This window comes from Rhinatrema bivittatum, chromosome 17 (genome assembly GCF_901001135.1).
Source record: "Rhinatrema bivittatum chromosome 17, aRhiBiv1.1, whole genome shotgun sequence".
NCBI lineage: Eukaryota > Metazoa > Chordata > Amphibia > Gymnophiona > Rhinatrematidae > Rhinatrema > Rhinatrema bivittatum.
In genome coordinates this window covers 601,382-617,440 of record NC_042631.1, presented here as the reverse complement: position 1 = coordinate 617,440, position 16,059 = coordinate 601,382, and the positions used below count along the sequence as shown (strand labels likewise).

The window sequence follows — 16,059 nt, the reverse complement described above, 5'->3', positions numbered from 1 at the left end:
TGCACTGTGCAGGTTACCCGCATGCCTATCAGTTTCCCAGACAGTAAAAGGCAGGGTTCTCGTTGGTTGCTGTTTGAATCCTATTCCCCTAAATATATAGGTATTTATCTGTATGTGTGTGTCTGTATCCGCACACATAATACAGGCCAAAACTAAAGTGCACTCTGCTTAACCCTCTGTTGTTCGCATGTTTTCAACATGCGCCTGCTACCCCTTACACGATAAGGGGTAAGCGCATCGAAAACGTGTATCCAGCCCCCCCCCCCCCAAACTAATAGTGCTCATCGCTTGCAAATGTATGTTGATGAGGCTATTAGTCATTTGCCCAGGATACCGAAAAAAAAAATGTACGGCCAATCCGCACATTTTATGCAGCCCAAAAAAGTGTATAGAAAAGCAGAAAATACGGATTTTCTGTAGTTAAGAAATTGCCATGCTGGGTCAGACCAAGGGTCCATCAAGCCCAGCATCCTGTTTCCAACAGAGGCCAATCCAGGCCATAAGTACCTGGCAAGTACCCAAAAACTAAGTCTATTCCATGCTACTGATGCAATTAATAGCAGTGGCTATTCCCTAAGTAAACTTGATTAATAGCCGTTAATGGACTTCTCCTCCAAGAACTTATCCAATCCTTTTTTGAACCCAGCTACACTAACTGCTCTAACCACATCCTCTGGCAACAAATTCCAGAGCTTTATTGTGTGTTGAGTGATAAAGAATTTTCTCCGATTAGTCTTAAATGTGCTACCTGCTAACTTCATGGAGTGCCCCCTAGTCCTTCTATTATCCGAAAGTGTAAATAACCGAGTCACATCTACCCGTTCTAGACCTCTCATGATTTTAAACACCTCTATCATATCCCCCCTCAGCCGTCTCTTCTCCAAGCTGAACAGCCCTAACCTCTTTAGTCTTTCCTCATAGGGGAGCTGTTCCATCCCCTTTATCATTTTGGTTGCCCTTCTCTGTACATCCTCCTACTTAATATCGTAGCAATATTAAGTCAGAGGAGTCAAAACGTGAACAAAAATATTTTAACGAAACGGACGCACTTTTTTTTTTTTTTTTTTTAAGCGATTACCCCAATCGATGCCTTCAGCGCTTGGCTGCTGGGGTCTGGGCTGTGCTCGCGCCGCCGCTCCGCTCTCTGCTTTCGGGGCTCTGTGGCTGGCTGCAGGCAGGCGCGCGGGACTGCGCTCGTTAAGCTCGGCGCTCTCTTGCTCACGTCTGCCTCTTCCCAGCATCGACCCGCAGCCGGAGGCTCTGCTCTTCCGCCATCCGCCGCCTTCCGGCTGAGCCTGCGCCCCACGTCCTCCGTCCGGGCTCCGCTGCTTCTCTGCGTCAGGCTGGGCCTGGGCCCGGCAGCGGCAGCAGGTAGGCCCCGGCTTCAGAGGCGCCTGTACCGAACCCAGGCCGGGGGCACATGGAGCTGGAAACAGTTACAAGCTAAGGGTGAGTGCCCCGAGCCAGAGGCCCCCGGATACTGCGCCCTCTCCGGCTCTGCTGAGATGAATGCAATAACTGAGCCCCTGCTGGGCTCTGCTGAAGATCCTGTCTTTATCCTACGAATCCTAGCAGGTTAGGCGGAAAGCCCAACAGGCCCTGCATACTGCAGCCTGTTTTGATCTGCTGAGAGTAATGTAGTAATTATAATCGTCAATTCAGGATACTGGGAAAAGCCCACACCCCCCATCTGCCTCCACTCCTACTAATCTCTTCTATAGTGGGACCAGACATCCACAGCGCTATAAAAAAAAAATGCCTATAAGAGACATTCCCTGCTCCATGCAGCTTACAACCTAGTCAAGACACACAGGACGTCATTTATTATAGAAAATCAGTGGTTTAAAACTGACAAGATTCAATATATATTTACTTCCCCTCTGCCAACTCCTCGTCGAACTTGACCTCGCCCACTTCATCTACGTGGATGACGTGCAGATTCTCACCTCCACCCTTGAAATATGGGAAAAAGCACTATCTTCTATAAACAGCCTCCTCACCTCCCTAAACCTAGCCCTTAATTCATCCAAAACTGAACTCCTCATAATCGCACTTCCGCATCACTCCAACAATTCCCCACCCAAAACATATCCTTCTAACTCCAAGCACGAGATCTAGGCATCATAGTAGATAATCGTCTCAACTATGGAAGACTGCTACTATAAACTCAACACTTGACCTCTCCTCCACCTTGGTGACTTCCGTACAGTCTTGCAAGCCACTATTCTGTCAAAAATTGACTATTGTAACTCCCTCCTACTTGGTTTACCCAAAGCCTCGATTAGACCACTTCAGTTGCTTCAGAATGCCGCTGCCAGAATACTCACCAATTCACGCAAACTCGACCACATCACACCCATACTCAGGGATCTTCATTGGCTCTCCATACACCACCGTATAACATATAAAACTCTCACTATTATCACAAAGCCCTCCACAACCAGAACATGCACTGGTTGAAAGACTCAATACACTTCCACACATACATAGACCTACCAGATAATCATACAAAGGTACTTTCCACACACCCTCTCCAAAACATATACACCTCAACTCCACAAAACAGTGTGCCATAACTATTGCTGGCTCTTATGCTTGGAACGCCATGCCACCCGAACTCAGACTGGAGCAGTGCGCACAGAAGTACAAAATAAAACTCAAAACATGGCTATTTAAGCAAGCCTACCCTTAACCTCCGTACATACCGTAGTAATCTTTCCCACCTCAGCTTGTATTCCCAAATCCAAGAAATGTGTATTCTGTATATTTATTTTATTTATTTATTTAAGTTTTTTCTGTACCGGCATTCGTGATAGGTATCACATCATGCCGGTTTACAATAAACAGGGGGGTGTGATAATAGGTTACAATAAAAGAACAAGTAACAGGTGCTAAGCGAAAACAATTGCAGTTACAATAAAACAGGGAAATGTACAACTAGGAGCAGAGAAAGGCGATAGGAATTTAACAGAATACATTTACCAAACGTTAACAGAATGCATTTACAGAATTAATGGAGTTTACTGGGTTATGTCATTTGCAATGTTATAGTTTTCTGCGTATATTTATTTTACTGTGATCATTCTCAGCTACCTGCTCCCTAATATTTGGAATAATGACGTATATAATTTGATGCTCTGTTACCTTCCTCTTGTATATATTACAGTTTCAGTTCTCATATTTCCATTCTCATGCCTTTTCCTCCAATCTATATGTTTCTCTCGTTTGCAACTCCCAGTTTTTTACATCCTTGTTTTTTGTAACTGATTTTCTACATTGTCTTCCTTGTTACATGTAAACCGGCATGATGTCCCTGACGAATGTCGGTAAAGAAAAATGAGCGGGATGACAGTAACACTAATAATCTCTATAAGATAGAGGGAAACCTGTAGAATAGTGGGGGATCTCTGACATCTGGAGTGGTGGTGTAGTCTAGTGATTAGCGCAGCAGGCTGAGAACTAGAGAAGCCAGTTTGATTCCGAAATACAAAATTTCAGAGGTCTCGGTCCTTTGGGAGGTCTCAAGGCCTTGCCTTTCGGAGCTGAAGGTCCAAGAGAGAGGCAGGCTCGGGTTCAGGTTTGGCCTGAACCCCCAAATGAAAATTTGATGACTCACCCTTGGAACGAGGAGATAGGGGGTCGACTGTCCCTCTTCTACCAATGGTGGGTCGAGGTCACTTCAGACAAATGGCTATTGGAGGTCATATGAGAAGGATATGTGCTGGAATTTCACAGCACTCCTCGGGACATATTCATGATATCTCCTTGCCACTCCTGGCACAAGATGCAGGCAGTGGAGACTGCCCTGTTAAGGATCCTTAGGATGAGGGCTGTAATCCCAGTACCTGTGCCCAGGAAAATAGGGGGCGTTATTCCATCTATTTCATCGTACCCAAGAAGGAAGGTTCCTTTCGTCCCATCCTGGACCTCAAGAGTGTCAACCGACATCAACGAGTGAAATTTCCGCAGGGAAACCCTAAGCACGCGATAATGGCCATTCAATTGGGAGAGGGTTTTTTTTTGTTTTTTTAATTTAATATTTATTGAATTTTATATATTTAATACATCAAGCAGTATTACACTTGAATACAGATTACAGGATTGAATCATTAATTCCTCTGATTAGTACATATATTTTCATTTCCATGCATTATACAGAAAAGAAAATTAAAGAAATTAACCACCTTCATTCCTATCTATCAAGCCCTCAAATGAGATCCTTTACACCTTTCCAAGTAAATTTATACAATACATAATGCATAAACCAACAAAGCAATTTGACTATAGGATATTTTTATTATTGGGAGACCAAACTCTTTACACTGAGCACTTTATGTAATCTCTGGAGATGAACTCATTAATGGTTTTCCTTTCTCTTCTAGAAAACTTGTTAAATGAATTGGTTGTTGAAATATATATGTCTTTCCATTGAATTTTATTAAGCACTCACAAGGATATTTAAAATAAAAACCATTCCAAGTTGTACTACCTGGGGCCTTAATAACAGAAATTGTTTTCTACGTTTCTGAGTCTGACGGGATATATCAGGAAATATCTGGACTTTACAGCCCATAAAATCTTTTGTCCTATTCTGGAAATATTTTCTGAAAATCCAATCCTTGTCAGACTCTAACATAAAAGTTACAAGAAGTGTAGCTGGATTTACTCATTCAGACTCTGTTCTTTCCAACAACTCTGAAATATTTACATTCACTTCCTCATGGGCTGGTTTTAATTCTTGCATAGAGGTAGCTCCCTCTGCAGTTTTGGAGGTTTTCTTCAATGGAGGAAGAAAATATATTTTCGAAAGAATAGGTAATGTGGCTTCTGTTATGCCTAATATCTCCATTAAATATCTCCTCCAGCGCTGCATTGGTGTTGAAATCTTTGACTTCGGAAAATTTATACAACGAATATTCTTGCATTTAGAGACATTTTCTAAATTTTCAACTTTATAATGTATATTTTGATTTTCTTTTATCATGACACTTTGTATATCATTAACTTTTCTTATTTCATTCTTAACAAAGTTAACATCACAATTTAGCTGTAAATTATCTTTCTCTGTTTTCATTACTCTACTTTCTACCTCCTTTATCTTCCCAAACAAATTTGACATTTGTGCCCCCATGTTTTTATTTAAAGCATTAATGGCTTCCCATATTAATTTCATGGTAAAGTTCTGGGGTCTTACCAGTTCTTGAAATTGTATCAAAGGAAAACCAGTTGAGTCTCCTCCAGGGACTTCATTAGTCGCTCCATCGGAGTTTTTTGTTCCATCTGTTCATCCAGATGGGTTACTTGCCTCAAAGGTTGTTCAATCCGATCCTCTCCGGGTGGTCCGATTGAACCCCACTCCACCTGGAATCTGTCGGCTGGATTTGGTGGTGTTGATCTCCCCTCGGAGACTCAGTGACTACAGACTACTTCATATCTAGCCAGGTCCTCTCTAAAACCCCACTCAGTCTTTAATGTATTCTGTATTTAATATATTCTTTATTATTTGTTTGTTATTTATTTAACCCCCAGTTTACTTGACCCAAGTTTAATCTCCTGTTCGATGTAATTGCACTGCTTTTGGTCATGCCTGTTTAAAGTTATAATGTAAACCGAATTGATATGTAACTTTGCTGCATGAATTCCGGTATATAAAAATGTTAAATAAATAAATAAATAAATAGCTCAGGAATGTTGGAGGGCTCTTCTTCTCCCCTTCTTACGTTCAGTGAGCTCTCTGCCTCCATATTTATCCTACGGTGGATATATGAGTCCATAGGACCCAATATAGGTTTGGCTCCTTGGCCTTCCTTTTTCGGGAAGAATGAGGCATGAAAATATATTTAAACTTCTAGGACTCACAATTCCTCCACGTCATTCACTTAGGGATCTCATATTGGTGGATAACTGGGAGATATTTAATGTTTTTAGAAGGAAGTAATATCGAACCAGCTTAAACCCTGCGAAATCCCGGCGAAGCCCGGCTAAGCCCAGTTTAACCTTGCGCCCCTTGAGCGCGGCTTAAGCAGCGCGCCGGCTCTGCTGTGCGCCACTGATGACCCTTTTTAAATATCTAACTTCCGGGTCCACCTCCGTCCACACCTCTCGAAGCGGAGTCTATGCACAGCTGGAATAGAGAGATCAATCACCGGGGCAGGTTGCTTCTCCTCACCCGGATAGGTTCACTGTTCAAAAGAAGTACCTGCTCCCGCTTCTCTCCACCTCCCAATTGGGAGAGTTTTTAACCTCTCTGGACCTATCCGAGGCTTACCTATGTATTCCATTCCATCAAGAAAACCAACATTTCCTACGCTTTGCGGTACTGGGTCACCATTATCAGTTCCAGGCACTGCCCTTTGGCCTAGCCAACACCCCCAGAACATTTTCCAAGATTATGGTGGTTGCAGCGGCAGCATTGAGAAAAGAGGGAATCTTGGAGCATCCATACTTGGATGACTGGTTGATCCAGGAAAAGTCCATGGAAGAGAGTTTCTGGGTGACCCAACAGGGTGACCTCCTTGCTTCAGGAACTCATTTGGTTCTTAACCCTAAACAAAAGCAGTCTCAAACCCTCCCAGTCCTTGGAATATCTGAGAGTCTGATTCAACACCAAGCAGGGCAAGGTCTTCCTTCCGACTATGCGGATAAAGAAGTTGATGTCCCAAGTGCATTGGTTGATGAGCTTGATACGCCCAACGGTGTGGAGCTATCTACAAGTTCTCAGTTTGATGGTAGCAACCCTGGAAGTAGTGCTGTGGGTGAGGGCACACATGCGACCACTTCAATGCTCCCTGCTGTAACGTTGGAACCCACAGTCTCAAGACTATTCGATTCGCCTCCACTTACTGATGGAAGTATGCTCATGGCTCCAGTGGTGGGTGCAGGAAGCTCATCTGGGAAGGGATGTACCCCTGCCCTCTCTGAACTGGCTGGTCCTCATGACAGGCACGAGCCTCCGGGGATGGGGAGCTCACTGTCAGGAACTGAAGGCTCAGGGACATTGGACCAAGGAAGAGGCCTTCTGGAACATAAACCGCCTGGAAGTCCGGGCAGTCAGATTGGCGTGTCTACAATTCAGCCACATACTTCAGGATCATGTGGTCCGCGTAGTGTCAGACAATGCAACAACGATAGCCTACATCAACTGGTAGGGTGGAACTAAAAGCCAGCGTCACTGGAGATGGACCTCCTTATGGAATGGGTGGAACTACATCTCCAGATGATCTCAGCCTCCCACATCGCAGGAAAAGACAACATCAGAGCAGACTTTCTAAGCAGGGAGAGTCTGGATCCAGGACAGTGGGTGTGCAGTGTCCGGAGGTTTCAGAACCAGTCCGAAAGACAGACCGCCTGTTTGTCCTTCACAAGGGAAGGAAGCAGGACGAACCAGCTTCGCGGGCTACCATACTCACTGGATTAAGGAGGTGGTCACGGGAGTCTATGTGGAGGCAGGAAAGCCATTACCTTTTTAGGTTAAAGCTCATTCCACCAGAACTCAGGCGGTCTCATGGGCAGATGGTTTTCAAGGGTGATGAGTCAGGCAAACTAAACCAAATCACTGTGATCCGGGAAGATGTGGTAGGCCAGATTGACAAACTAAAGAGTAGCAAGTCCCCTGGACCGGATGGTATGCATCCTAGGGTATTGAAGGAACTAAAAAATAAAATTTCAGACCTATTAGTAAAAATTTGTAACCTATCATTAAAATCATCCATTGTCCCTCAAGACTGGAGGGTGGCTAATGTAACCCCAATATTTAAAAAAGGCTCCAGGGGCGATCCGGGTAACTATAGACCAGTGATCCTGACTTCAGTGCTGGGAAAAATAGTGGAAAGTACTCTAAAGATCAAAATCATAGAGTATATAGAAAGACATGATTTACTGGAACACAGTCAACATGGATTTACCCAAGGGAAGTCTTGCCTAACAAATCTGCTTCATTTTTTTGAAGGGGTTAATAAACATGTGGATAAAGGTGAACCGGTACATGTAGTGTATTTGGATTTTCAGAAGGCGTTTGTCAAAGTCCCTCATGAGAGGCTTCTAAGAAAGCTAAAAAATGGGATAGGAGGCGATGTCCTTTCGTGGATTACAAACTGGTTAAAAGACAGGAACCAGAGAGTAGGATTAATTGGTCAATTTTCTCAGTGGAAAAGGGTAAACAGTGGAGTGCCTCAGGGATCTGTACTTGGACCGGTGCTTTTCAATATATTTATAAATGATCTGGAAAGGAATACGACGAGTGAGGTTATCAAATTTGCGGATGATACAAAATTATTCAGAGTAGTTAAATCACAAGCAGATTGTGATACATTACAGGAGGACCTTGCAAGACTGGAAGATTGGGCATCCAAATGGCAGATGAAATTTAATGTGGACAAGTGCAAGGTGATGCATATAGGGAAAAATATCCCTTGCTGTAGTTACACAATGTTAGGTTCCGTATTAGGAGCTACCGCCCAGGAAAAAGATCTAGCATCATAGTGGATAATACTTTAAAATCGTCGGTTCAGTGTGCTGCGGCAGTCAAAAAAGCAAACAATGTTAGGAATTATTAGGAAGGGAATGGTGAATAAAACGGAAAATGTCATAATGCCTCTGTATCGCTCCATGGTGAGACCTCACCTTGAATACTGTGTACAATTCTGGTCGCTGCATCTCAAAAAAGATATAGTTGCGATGGAGAAGGTACAGAGAAGGGCAACCAAAATGATAAAGGGGATGGAACAGCTCCCCTATGAAGAAAGGCTGAAGAGGTTAGGGCTGTTCAGCTTGGAGAAGAGACGGCTGAGGGGGGATATGATAGAGGTCTTTAAGATCATGAGAGGTCTTGAACGAGTAGATGTGACTTGGCTATTTACACTTTTGAATAATAGAAGGACTAGGGGGCATTCCATGAAGTTAGCAAGTAGCACATTTAAGATTAATCGGAGAAAATTCTTTTTCACTCAACGCACAATAAAGCTCTGAAATTTGTTGCCAGAGGATGTGGTTAGTGCAGTTAGTGTAGCTGGGTTCAAAAAAGGTTTGGATAAGTTCTTGGAGGAGAAGTCCATTACCTGCTATTAATCAAATTTACTTAGGGAATAGCCACTGCTATTAATTGCATCAGTAGCATGGGATCTTCTTAGTGTTTGGGTAATTGCCAGGTTCTTATGGCCTGGATTGGCCACGTTGGAAACAGGATGCTGGGCTTGATGGACCCTTGGTCTGACCCAGCATGGCAATTTCTTATGTTCTTATGCAACCTGAAAAAGTGTACAGAAAATCAGAAAATACTACTTTTCTGTACATCCTCCAACTTAATATTGTAGCAGAACCAAAAGGTAAAAAAAAAAAAGTGCCAGCAGGTCAGGTTATCCATTTTTCAAAGCCGCTGACAGCCACCTCTCCGGGGCCAGGGAGGCGCTAGGGGTGTGTAATCGTCCCTAGCACCTCCATATAGCGCAGTCTCTCATTTGCATTATGTATTGCGCGTCCAGGAGGGGGAGCTGTGCTTTCTTCAGCACGTCCATACTGTATCAGCCTGTAAGTTTGTACCTGAGGGAATGGAGGGTGAAATGACCTGCCTAAGGTCAGAAGAAGCAGCAGTGGGATTTGAAGCCTGGCTTTCTTATTTTGCAGCCCGCTGCTCTAACCAGGAGGATACTCCTCCACGCACCTTGAGCTTGGATCTGGACAAGGTGAGCTATGGAGGGGCAGGTAATAAATACTGTACCCGGTCTGCCTGTGCCGCATCATTATTCTAATAATTGCTACAGGATATTAGGAAACCCCATTGTTGCCTCATTTTTTCAGGTGTCCTTGATCATCACTGCCAGGCAGAGGGAGATCCTGTAATTAATGTGTATTTCCCACATTTTTACACTGTCTCAATGTAATTTTACAGTGTCTCAACCTGTTGTCACTCTATCTCACTAGATTTTATGTAAACTGACGTGATATACCCTTGGGTGAATGTTGGTATATAAAAACAAATACAAATAAATATTGGATTTTGCTCAGAGTAATGTAATCCAGTTTAATAACTCTCGGGCTGATTCTGTAAAGTGCGCATGGCAGTACGCACTCTTTAACACGTGATTGGCTGCATATTTTCAACGAGTGTCCACCACCCCTTATATTGTAAGGTGTTTAGCGCATCGAAAACGTGTGGCCAAATCCCCAGGAAATTAACGCTCATCTCATGGAAATGCATGTTGATGAGGCTATTAATTAGTCACTCAAGATAGTGAAAGTAAAATGTGCAGCCAATCCACGCATTTTACGCTCAGAAATTAATGGCTACCCAAGGGCATAACCTAGCAATATTAAGTTGGAGGAACCAAAAATGTTATAAAAAAAAAAAAAAAGAGAATGTGTGGGCTGGTCCGGTTAGGAGAACGGATGCTCGGTTTTACTGGTGTCTGTTTCCCTAAGCTCTCACTATCAGCGGGTTCGGAAAGTTGATGCTCGTAAAATTGAGCCTCTGTTTCCTGAACCCGCTGACAGAGCCACTTCTGGACCAAGGAGGCACTAGGGCCACATACTCGTCCCTAGCGCCTCATTTAAATACGGGAACGCACGCTCAGGAGGGGTGGCACGGAGCACCCGTTCTCCCATGCTTCTTACAGAATGGGCCTGTCTGTAACAGAGGGCAGATCCGATACTTCATGGATATTCTCTGCTTTCTCACTAGAGGATAATGATTGTAAGAAGGGCCATGCTGAGCCACAGTGGCAGAGTCCAAGCAATAGATCCCTTCCTTGTTGCTCACTCCTACGAATAATTTATGGCTTTCTAAAGTTTTCTTGGCTAACTTGTGCAGTTAGTGTAGCTGGGTTCAAAAAAGGTTTGGATAAGTTCTTGTAGGAGAAGTCCATTAATGGCTATTAATCAATTTTACTTAGGGAATAGCCACTGCTATTAATTGCATCAGTAGCATGGGATCTTCTTAGTGTTTGGGTAATTGCCAGGTTCTTGTGGCCTGGTTTTGGCCTCTGTTGGAAACAGGATGCTGAGCTTGATGGACCCTTGGTCTGACCCAGCATGGCAATTTCTTATGTTCTTATGTACAGCTATACTAGATGCCTTGACCGTGTCCTCTAGCAATACATTTCACAGCTTGATTGTGTTTTCTCCAATTTGTTATAAATCTGCTATGTTGGTTTCATGGTCTTAGTACAATTTGAATGGGTGAGTGACCATGCCCCATCCACCTGTTCTACTCCTCCCCTAATTTCATAAAGCTCGCTCTCATTTCTTCTCCATGCCAAAGAGCTGTAACCTGTTTAGCCTTTCTTTATAATAGAGCTGGCATTCTCTTTATTATTTTTTATTGCCATTATATATTCCCTGGAAATGCTCTGGAAGAAAATGAGAGAACCCGTGGTTATAGCCCAGTAGCTCATATTTTGCTTGGGGGGAATAACACATTTAGAGCCAGATGTACTAACAAATTCTTTATATTTTGTTTCTGTAGGAAAATAGTTTTGTACATCTGGCCCTAAGTTTTTGTGTTTATTTAGCCTTGAGCTTTTCCACAATGTCAACAGAGGCTGTCCTGGGACTGCCTGCGTACGTATGCAAACTAAATTGTAAGGCAAGCTGTGATGGCAGGGGTGGGCAGCTCCCATCCCACAGAGCCAGAGGTGAGTCTGGTTACCTTAGTTGTAGGGCTTGTTCAGCTAAAAAACCTGAGATTTAAATATTTCCTCCCGCCCGCTGATTACATTTTATCCAGGTAACTCATTACCTGCACAAAGTGTATCCAGATAAATAGAGGTGGCACTGATATTTAGTGCTAAGCAAAGAAAGTTAAGCAGGTTCGCCTGGTGGGTAAAATAGCTGTGCTAAAGTTAGCAGGAGTGAAGCACATTACATCTGGCTGGTGAAAGTTTGTAATGTGGCTGCGTTCCCAAGCTTGGCTTAGCCACTTAGCACCAAAACTAAAGACTGAGCAAACCTGCCTCAGTCCCTCTCCCCCCAAACCCCTTCCCTTCCACTAGCACAAGAAATAATCTTTAAAAAATTGCAGGAGCAGAACCCCTTTCCACAAGCAATGGCCCCAATCCCTTCCCTCTCACTAGCACCTAACAAGCAAGACCATGCCCCGTTTTCTCTTACCACAACTACTCCTATCTATTGTATTTCAGTTGGACATAAGACCTCTATCCTATTTCTTTCTCTCAGACCCAGCTTCTCTCTTTTCCAATTGTGTTTTATAAAACTCATTCTATTTATTTATAGACATAAGTTCAGCGAGAATTTGCTATGTACCACTATGTGATTTTTCCCTTCCATTGTTTCCACTGTTACCCCTCCTCCCCCCCTGGTTAAATAAGTTTATTGTAAAGCACTGTTGCATATTTTCTTTAACAAGTTTATTGTAATGTTTATTGATTATTGTAAATGTTTATTGTAAAGCACTGTTGCATATGTTTGTTCCAGTTCGCACAGCTGCAATGTTTCTGTTATCTGTGAACCGATGTGAGGTTACTAAACAAATGTCGGTATATAAAAACTGCAAATAAATAAATAATAACCAATGCTTTACTCCATCTCTCCCATAAACAAATATGAATAAGCCTACAGAGTCAGCTGTCCAGCACACAAAAAAGTGTCCTGCAAGGGGATTCCATCCTCTTTTCCCCTCTCACTCCAGTTGTCATAAAAAAAAAGGTGCACTGGTTGCTTTCCCTCTTTATAAGGGCAGTGCCAGCTGGGGAAACAATGCCCCCTCCAAAACTTGTTCTCATTCTCTTTTGCCCATCCTGTTCCTCAGTTGTCCTCGCTGAGAGCTGACTTTAGCAGTTACCCTGATCACACAGTCCCCCTCTGAATGACTACAAAAATCACAAGGCCAAAGCTCTTCCCTAGGGTATATTTTTGGTTTAGGCTGATCAGTGTGGATTTTCAGCGCTAATCAGATACATTTAACCCCACGACTATGGTCGTACAAATAACGATTTTCAGCTGCAGAGTTAGCCAGTTAGGTACCACAGACATTCTGGTTAAAGGTAACTGAGGTAATTTGAGCAAGTTAGCAGCTGAGTGGATTTCTAAAACTCCACTCCATAGCCTGTACTTTTCTGCCCCTAGCTTGCATGGAAGGTTTGCAATCCTTGTATGTGCTTCCTTGCAGATTTACCGATGCCATGGATACTGATCTCAGCTCTCAGGATAGGAAAGACCTGGATAAGTTCATCAAGTTTTTTGCTTTGAAGGTAATTTTTTTTTTGTTATGGGGAGGGAGGAGATGGCAGGGTCTTATGGAGGCAATTTTACTTCTTTTTCTCTCCCTCTCTTTCATCTAATAATTGCCTTTGTCTGCGGGGAAAGATGAAGGGTTCCTGCTAAGGGTAAACTTGTCAGTGTTATTGCATATATGATCTTGCTGGATATGTATTTGATAGTCATCAGTCCCTAGAAAGTTCTAAGTAATCTAGTTTGTTTGAAAAGCCTTTGTATTTTTGGATAATGTTTTAGGATGTTACTAGTATGGAAAAAGCTTTATCTCTCTGTAAACTGCTTTGAAGAAAATGTTAGAGCTTCACTTAAAAAGTTGGGAAGATGTATGTGCATCATGGGGGAGAGAATGATGGTCAAGTTTAACAGATGTAATCAATTCATAGAGAAATTCATGATAGTTTTGCATATTATACAGTTTTAATTGTGACAGCATAAGTGCATAATGGTTAATGTTTGAATATTATATATTATTTTAAAGGGAATAGCTTTGTATGTTTACAAAATGATTGCTCCTTCAGTCATTAAATATCTAGCTCACTATGTATCATACGGTGGCTATAGACTAGATTAATAATACAACCAATGCCTACAGCATCTGTGTACCTCAAACGTGTCCTCGGCTGCAGGACAACAGCGGTCAGGACCAGATTAAAGTGATGCGCTCCTAGCAGAGGTGGGGGATGATCCCTCCCAGGGTATTCCCCCCCCTCCAAGTCACAGGTCAGTTTCAGCCTAGGGTCCATGAGCAGCCTACATGGCCTGCCCCATGCAAGAGGGAGGGGCTGAGGCACTGCAGGCTCTGTCAGCACACAAGGACTGCTTGAGGCCCAATCTAAAATTTTCAGTTGTTGCTGTGACCTGGATCCGCTGATTTAATCATGGAAGTGGCGATGGTGCTCTGGGACCGGAGGCCGTTGCCCATTTATTTATTATTTGTGTGTTTTATATACCATCATTCCATGTGAAAATCACTAGTTCATAACAGTGTACCCATAAATAAATAATGAAAACCGAGCTTGACGTAGGTACAGCTTGTAACCTTTGCAAATATTTAGATACAAACATAACTGGGTTAAGAGGGGTTAGGGATGGGTATCGGTTCAAAGACGATGGTACTCTCCTTTATATCCTGGAAATAGTGCCTTACGATCTCAAGTCGTAAATAAGATGAAAGCGTCGCCCAGTCAAAAAGTATCTCCCGACGCTGCAGCGTTCTGGTACCACATCGTGCCTGCATCAGGGGAACACTTTTTTGCTGGTGGTTACCGGCAAGAACCTCTCCATGCCAATATGCTACATTATTTGTACTGCATTGGAGAGGTGTGTGCAGAGACAGAGGTGGAAAAGTACCGTTCACGTTGACCTGTGCAGGGGTTGAAAGAAGGAGACCATGGGCTAGAGGAGGGATAGTGTCTGAGTGCAGAAGGTCACGGGAACAGTGCAAGTGTAGCCTGAACACTGAGTCACATCAGCAGTGTCCAATCTTTTCCCACTCCCACTGATGACGGGAGCAGCAGTGAACGATTGTCAGGAATGTCCTCCAGGTGAGTCTGTTTCTTTTGAGGGATCCTGGTGTAAATGAGAGCCAGGCCTACAGCATGCATCTCCTTCCAAAGGCTTATGGACCAGACTACCATGTCTATGTGGTTTGCTTTTTTTATTTCTAGACTGTCCCAAGTGATTGTCCAAGCGCGGCTTGGAGAGAAAATCTGTACCCCGATCCTCTTCCTCCCCTACCGGCTCTGATTGGGTAACTGCATACTTATTATATAGCAGAAACACAATGAGTAACTAGTGCAGGGGTGGCCAGCTCTGCTCCTCGAGAGCCACAAACAGGCCAGCTTTTCAGGATATCCATAATGAATATGCATGCATTGCCTCCATTGTATGCAAATCTATCTCATACATATTCATTGTACCGTATTTTTCGCTCCATAAGATGCACTTTTTTTCCCCCCAAAAGTGGGGGGAAAATGTAATGTGTGTCTTATGGAGCGAATATAAAAAAACAAAACAAACTAAAAATCTAATAAAACCCCCCCACCCTCCTGACTCCCCCAAGACCTGCCAACTTAACTTACTACAACCCCTCACCCTCCTGACCCCCCCCCCCAAGACCTGCCAAAAGTCCTTGGTGGTCCAGTGGGGGTCCGGAGCTATCTACTGGGCTTGGGCCGTCGGTTGCCAGTAATCAAAATGGCGCCGACGGCCCTTTGCCCTACTATGTCACTGGGGGTGACCATGGCAGCGGTAGCCCCTGTGACATAGTAAGGGCAAAGGCCGTCGGCGCCATTTTGATTACTGGCAGCCGACGGCCCAAGCCCAGGAGATCGCTCCGGACCACTTCTGGACCCACTGGACCACCAGGGACTTTTGGCAGGTCTTGGGGGGGGTCAGGAGGGTGGGGGTTGTTAATTTAAAGGGTTGGGATGGGGTTTGTTTTTTTTGGGGGGGGTTCCCAGAGAAAGATAAGTTTTCTGATCTGGGGAGTGGGCTGAAAAGGCCCTCCCCAGACCCGAAATCAAAATGGGGAGGAAAAAAAAAAGTTATGCACTCCCCTAATTTGCTCCATAAGACGCACAGACGCCCGGGACAGAGCCGGTTTAGCACAAAAAATTTTTTTTTAATTTTCCCCCTGAATCCTAGGTGCGTCTTATAGAGCGAAAAATACGGTAGATATCCTGAAAAGCTGGCCTGTTTGTGGTTGTCGAGCACTGGAGTTGGACACCCATGAAATAGTGATATTGACTCAGTAATTCTCATTCCTTGTGTTTATCGCTCTGTCTGACCTTGCCCCCTCGATTTTTACTGTTTAATTGTTTCTGATCTTTT

At 43.6% G+C, this 16,059-nt stretch overlaps 1 protein-coding gene across 6 annotated transcripts in view; it reads left to right on the top strand.

Annotated features, from left to right (window-relative positions):
- Nucleotides 1-1,214: 1,214 nt before the first annotated feature.
- The window catches only part of ATG13 (autophagy related 13), a 65,462-nt gene continuing 50,617 nt past the window's right edge, over nucleotides 1,215-16,059 (top strand). Inside the window, exons 1-4 of one of the 6 annotated variants that reach the window (XM_029582365.1) lie at nucleotides 1,219-1,449; nucleotides 9,622-9,680; nucleotides 13,121-13,202; nucleotides 14,895-14,977. The gene's annotated coding sequence lies outside the window, so the exon portion shown is untranslated. Of the gene's footprint in view, nucleotides 1,450-9,621; nucleotides 9,681-13,120; nucleotides 13,203-14,894; nucleotides 14,978-16,059 lie in introns of all 6 variants that reach the window. The other 5 variants (XM_029582368.1, XM_029582364.1, XM_029582370.1 and 2 more) reach the window with 5 other exon arrangements.